This window comes from Fukomys damarensis, unplaced genomic scaffold (genome assembly GCF_012274545.1).
Source record: "Fukomys damarensis isolate Sample0158 unplaced genomic scaffold, DMR_v1.0_HiC HiC_scaffold_9, whole genome shotgun sequence".
NCBI classification, from domain to species: domain Eukaryota; kingdom Metazoa; phylum Chordata; class Mammalia; order Rodentia; family Bathyergidae; genus Fukomys; species Fukomys damarensis.
The window spans coordinates 49,966,554-49,973,499 of NW_022900921.1; positions in this window are offsets into that span (position 1 = coordinate 49,966,554).

Below are 6,946 nucleotides of genomic sequence, written 5' to 3' on the forward strand. Positions count from 1 at the left end.
TTTTTTTTTTTTTTTAAACTTAAAAGCGGACGCTCAGGAATTCTAAATTTCACACAGGCCGTTGTTGCTGTGCTTTGGAATTTTTAACTTTTTCCGTAACACGCACTTCGGGCGCTTTTCTTCCTTAAGGTCAGTCATGAGCTGTGTACACTTCAGTTTCAACAGAACAAGTGATTGGAGAGTAAGGAAAAGGCTATTAAGGGTGGACTGTGTAGGTCATGAGTCCGTTTGCCTGCGGGTGAATCATCATGGCCGTACTGGTTACAAACTGGGGTTTAGTACAAGTGTGCTTTTCAGCACGGCGGAGACATGTCGTTAGTACAGTAGGAGTAGGTAGGGTGCCTCATGCATTAGTGAGCGCCCAAAATAGTGACAGGTCATTGTGCTCAGAGAACTATTACTCAGGGTATGTTATGGGTAAGGGCCTGTTACAATAAATATCGGTAAGGAATTTTTTAAAAAAAGAAACCTATGGGCTAATCGTGCCTTTTTACCCAACTACAGAAAGATTATCTTGTTTTGTGCCCTCACAACACCGTGGCTCTTGAGACCTGCAGAGGTTAAAGATACTCGTCCTGGATCAGATAGGTGGCTCAGCAAGATTTTGACAGTGGTCTGACTGCCTCTCTTAGGAGCAGTGGGTGGACCCCAACCCATTCTGCGGGAGTGGAAGAATGAATGTTTACATACAGATTGTGATTTAAAACTGTGGATCTAGTCTTAACTATGAACTTGGTGGGAGAGTCTAAAGCAGAACCCCACTGGGGGTTTCTCTAACTCCTGAAGTTGATGCGACGTTTGTTTTTTAAAAACTTATTTAGAGGCCAGGTGTGATGGCACATGCCTGTGATCCCAGCACTCGGGAGGCTGAGCTAAGAGGATCGCTGTGAGTTCCAAGCCAGCCTGGGCTACACAGCGAGTTTAAGGCCAGCCTGAACTACAAAGCGGGGACCCTGTCTCAAAGGGGAGGGGGCAAATTTAGGGCTTTCTTGAGATTCTTAATGGAGATCTTGGCTTTCAAAAGATTAGGAACCTCTAGTATAGACAGAGGCAAGATTGTTCTTTCAGCCTCATACATTTTCCACTGAATAAAAAGTGTTTAGAGGCAAAGTCTTTGGGATTGGTTATAATAGCCACTTGTGAAGCTTAAAAGCTATTATATTAAGCAGATGTTTTTCTTCAAATAAGATGAAATCATTTACCTTAGAACCTGGTGGTTTTCAGTGGTATATGTGTTAAACATGTAGCTAATCCACATACTTAGTTCTGGGTGAAGGACAAAATAAGACACTTAGGATTCTTGGCAGAGAGATAGGGGGCAGAGGCAGTAGCTGTGACACGGAGAGAGTAGTACCCCAGGTTGGCAGAGCCAGCTGGCCATGCTTTCTAGGATATCTGAATTCTGGAGCGTGTCGATGTGTTCAGAATTTCCTGTCTTCCATTCTCTTCTCCTTTGTTCATCTCTGTGTTTTGCCATTTTTCTACTCCCATTTCCTTTTGTCCTTACCAAAAGCATCATTCTTTATTTTATTTTTTTTTTAATTTCAAACGCTTCTGTTTAGTTTTCTTAGGTTCTGTCTAGTTGGCTTTCCTTGCTGTACCTAATTCCTGGTCCTCAGAGGCTGCTTAGCACTCATAGTTATTTGTTTTAGCATCTACATTGCTACTTCATATGACTGAGAAACATACATAGATCTTATTTCTCCCTCCCCTGTTTAGATGATTTCTATCATGTATACATCTCACCAACTTTGTAGGATTTGTTTCCTCCTCATTCTGCCAGTACTCTTGTAGTAAGTTTTGGTTAACTTGAGTATTTAGCATTTATATTTAAATGATATGTTTTTTGTATTTGAGTTACCTTTGTATGTTTTTATTTTTCTTGGAGTTAATAAGTTGCTTTTTCATTTGTTTATGATGTACTATGAATTCTTCACTTAAACTCAGCAATTTATTTTCTGAAATGTGCTCAAACATGTCATATAATCCCATCAATTTCAATTTAAAAGTTTTTTTGAGGGCTGGAGATTTAGCTCAGTGGTTCTGCCTCCTGCTTTGCAAGCGTAAGGTCCCGAGTTTGATCCCTGGTACCAAGAAAGAAAGAAAGAAGGAAAGAAAGAGAGAGGGAGGGAGGCGGGGAGGAAGGAAGGAATATAAAAGTTTTTTGGGATGAGTTCTTGCTGTGATGCCTGGGATGGCTTCCCATCTTCTAGACTCAAGAGATCTTCCTGCTTCAGCTTTCTGAGTAGCTAGGATTACAAGCCTGTATCACAGCACCTAGCCTTTTTATTTTTTTAAAGAGACTTTGATTCTGGGGACTTTTTCTTTGCTACACATTAGTGTTCCTGGGACATCCTATTATCATTTTATCTGTGTTAGGCTGGCTGGCACTTGCTCTTGCTCTCTCTTTTCTTTTTTCTTCAGTACTGGGAATTGAATTCAGGTACTTTGCACTGACTGAGCTCCAGCCCCCTTTTTATTTATTTATTTTTTTGGTATTGGGGATTGAACTTGGGACCTTGTTCTCGTAAAGCAGGTGGCAGAACTACTGAGCTAAATCCTTGGCCCTTTAATTTTTTTGTTTTGTTTTTTATTAAGTTTATTGGTACTTTTTAGATATACAGTACAGTTACATTCATCATTGGGATCTTGTATCTTTACATGATGTGTCTTGGTTCTTATTTTTTCCCCTGCCCTCCCTTCACCCCCTCCATCCTTCCCTATTTACAGAGACTTTGTTTCCATTTTTTCCTTTTCTCATATTTTTTCTTTTCCCTTCTTTCTTTTCCCCTACCCTTCCCACTTCCCCTACTCCTTTAGCCCCTTTCTTCCTATTTCACATTATCAGTTATACAGTTTGAACCTTATTTACACTTTTAGTTTTTCACACCAGAGAAACTTCGATATTTACACATGTGTGTCCTATTTATTTCACTTTAAGAGTATGGCCTTAATATACATCCATTTATCTATAAATTTCTCTAGTTTCTCATTCTTTATGGCTGAGCAGTACTCCATTTTATAGAAAAACCACATCTTCTTTATCCAGTCTCCAGTTGATGGATAGTTGGGCTGTTTCCAGCCCTTTTTAATTTTGAGACAGGCTCGTGCTAAGTCTCTAAGTGGCTGAGGCTGGGCTTGGATTTACGAACATCCTGCCTCAGCTTCCTCAAGTTCTGGGATTACTGACACTGTTTCTTGAGTCTCGTTTCACTTGATTTACTTTATTTTTGGTGTATAGCACAGTATGATTTGCTTTGAGAAGGAATGGATGAGAGTTTTTGTTTTTTTGTTTTTTTGTTTTTTTTTTAGTTTTAAAGAGTTTTAAAACATGTCTGGAAAGCAAAATTTGATAGTTTGATTATAAAAGTCTGGGTTCAAAATACTTTTTTCCTCAGTTTGAGAGCATCACTCCATTTTTCTGATAGTTGTAGTGTTAAAAGTATGATGTGAGGGGCCGGGGATTTGGCTCAGTGGTGCCACCACATGCCTCCCAAGTGCAAGGTCCCGAGTTCCATCCCTGGTACCAAAAAAAAAAAAGTCTGATATGATTTTTGTTCTTGATAATTTATAGATTTTTGGAAATTTTATTTCTAGTTAAAGGGCATTTCTCATTTCTTTGACCGTTTCCCTCCCCCTCCTTTCTTTTTCTTTATTATCTTTCTGATGTTTCTGTTAACTGAAAGTTGGACTTTCTGGTTTGGTTCTCCAGCATTTTTTCTCATTCTTGTCTTCCTCTATTCCATCTTTGGAGAGCTTTCCTTATTCATTATCTTCCAGAGGAAAGGGTTGGGGAACTCACAGCTTAGCATCTAGACCTCTGTGTCTCCCTGCACTCTTAATGTTTGGAACTGATCCATGTGCAGAGCAGACTTCTACTAGGCTCTTGGGGGTGTGTTGCACGAGAGGGAAGTCAGTTGATTGCCAGAGGGGGTGTAGTGGCATCTCTTAGGGTCTGAGCTTTTCCTGTTCTCAGTCCCACATTAGTTTTTGATTCTTTATAGCTTTGGGTTTGAGTATTTACTTAGAGAGGCCTCTGGTGTCAGGGAAATAAGGCACTGACCGTGTCCAGGGTTGTCCGGTCACTTAATGTTAGCTCTGCTCCTGCAAGGATGTGTCCCTAGTTAAACAAAGCACTCAGTCTTTTGGGCTTCATTTCCCTTATACAGTGAGCAAATTGTAGGCAAAAGATGACATTCAAGTTTTCCCAAATTCTGTGCTTCTATATATTTATTTTTAATACTGGCTGTGCAGTTATTTTAAAATAGATCCCTTAAATGAGACAGTTGGGAGCAAAGTAGGTAATTTCTGTTACATGCTAACAGTTTACTGTGAAAATCCCTTCATTAAAAAATGGTGAAACAAGCTTTGTTTCTTTCCATGTCTTGCTGACTGTGTACATTACTATTTTTCTCATGTACTTCCTCCTATATCTTTTAAATTTATGCGTTTACTCTTCGGAAGGGAGACTCCCCATTTCTTATATATTTCATTCTTTGCTTTTGAGTATTTGTAATTAATTGCTGTTTGGTTCTTCTGTGTGTGTGTGTGTGTGTGTGTGTGTGTGTGTGTGTTTTTCTTCTTGACCTCTTTTCTCAAGTCTTTATTCAGAATACTAAAGTGATGTATAAGATTGCTTGTAGCTCTTCAGTGTTAGAACATACCCTGTTAAGGACATACAGGAATAGTATTGTCATACTAAGGTCACTTTGAATAGTTACACATCACTATTTTAGTAAAATTAGAGAATTTTTTTTGAAAAAAGCAAAGCAAATTTTTTACTGAGTTACATACCATGCAATTCTTTTTTTTTTGGTAGTGTTAGAGATCAAACTCATGGCCTCAAATCAATCCATAAAAGTGTACAATTTGCTGTTTTCTTGTGTATTAGTAATTTTTTTGTCTTTTTTTTTTTTTGTACTGGGGATTGAATGTATGATCTTCTACTTGTGAGGCAGGTGTAGTGCTACTGAGCTACATCCCTGGTCCCCATGTTTTTGTTTTTTGAGGCAGGGTCTTGCCATGTAGTTCAGGCTGGACTTGGACTCACTGTGTAGCCCAAGCTGGCCTCAAACTCATGGCAGTCTTCCTGCCTCAGCCTCACAAGTGCTGTGATTATTGTTGTGCAACACTACACCAGAGGACACTGCTGGCTTTTGATTTGCATTTTCTTAATGATTAATGTTGAACACCTTTTCGTATCTTATTGGCCATTTGTATGTGGGTAGTGTCCCCCTCCCTTGTTTTTCTTTTTTTCTTTTTTTTTTTTTTTGGTACTGGGGATTGAACTCAGGAACTTGCGCTTGCGAGGCAGGTGGTACCCCCATTGTATTTCTTTTTCTTAGCAAATGACCATGGCTAGAACATACAAAGTTAAACTACAGTGCAGCTATAATGCTGAGAGATTCATAGCTACTTTCCTAGTTACCTACCTGCACTGAGTTTCTGCACTCTTAACATTTAGAGAACAGAAATAGCATCATGTTGGTACCTGCTATTGGCCTTTGTTTTTTTTTTGTTTTGGTACCGGGGATCAAACTTGGGATCTTGCTCTTGGGAGGCAGGCAGCAGGACCACTGAGCTAAATCCTGATCTTGTTTCTTTGTTTTTTTTTTTTTTTTTTTTTGGCTGCAAAAGGCTTTATTTTCTTTTGGTCCAAGACTTAGGAGGGGCCTCCAGAGGTGAAAAAGCTGCCTAGTGGCTGGAGGGAGAGGGTTAGGCCAAAGCCCTGATGCTGAATGAGGAGGAGCCCCTCAGAGGCTGCCAGGCTCCTGGTCATGCTTGAGGGTGAGCCTTTTGAAGAGGTACTCGCCCAGCCCAGCCAGGCTAGCGGCCTACCAGCCTGCGGAGGTTAGTGAGGTGGTCACCTCTCTTCTTGAGCTTCACCTCCTCATCTAGAAATCAGAGAGATGGGGGTCTTCTTGGCTGAGCCCAAGTCATGAAGATCAAGAAGAGCTTGTTGTCCAGGGCCAGGGCAGCTTCCATGGCATCCAGAGTTTTACCCCACTCATCTTTAGAAGGTTTCTGCACGTCTTGGAAGAGCATTTGGTGTTGGCCTTTGTTGTAAATAAACAGTTGGACTCCTGGGTCTGTACAAGTTAGAAAGGTACATGTTGGTTTTAGTCACTGGGTGAACTATAATATGCAAGGAGCAGATGAAGTTCAGTTGGAAAAGTAGGCAGGTGCTATGTCCTGCTAATCTTTTTGGTAGAAATTTGAATATTTTCAAAATATAATGGTAAAGAAGGTATACTGTGGTTTGTCTTAAGTTTTAAAGTGTTGCCCTCTCCATTGAATGGATTGGATGGGAGGAAAATTATGCAAAGGAAAATAGGAAGGATTTAGCCTTTTTAGTAATCCCAGAAAACCTTCATAGCAGGCTTGGACTTTGGCAGTGAAGCAGTAAAAACATGGATGAATTGGGATACAGATCTTGAAGAACAGATCTAGTTGGTAATATTTTGCAGATAAGTTTAGAGCTCAAGAGAGTTGAGAACAACTGGGCATGGTTGTGCATGCCTGTAATCCCAGCATTAGGGAGGCTGAGGCAGGAGGATCTCAGTGAGTTTGAGACCAGCCTGGGCTACATAGTGAGTTCCAAGTCAGTCTCAACTACATAGTGAGACCCTGTCTCAAAAAACCAAAACAAACAAAAACAAAAACAAAAAACCAAGAGAGTTAAGAACCAAAGATACATATTGAGAGAGAGAGAGCATATACTGCATGATCAAAATGCTGAGTGAATGTTTAAAACATGATTACAGTAAAAGACATTGCCATTAATACTTCTCAAATAGTACTCTTTGCTTTGAAAACATTCCATTGTTGGTGTTTTTTTTTGGTATGGGAGATCGAATTCAGGACCTTGCCCTTGTGAGGCAGATACCTTTGAGCTAAATCCCTGGCCCCATTCCATTGTTCTTACCATTTTTTTTTTTTTTTTTTG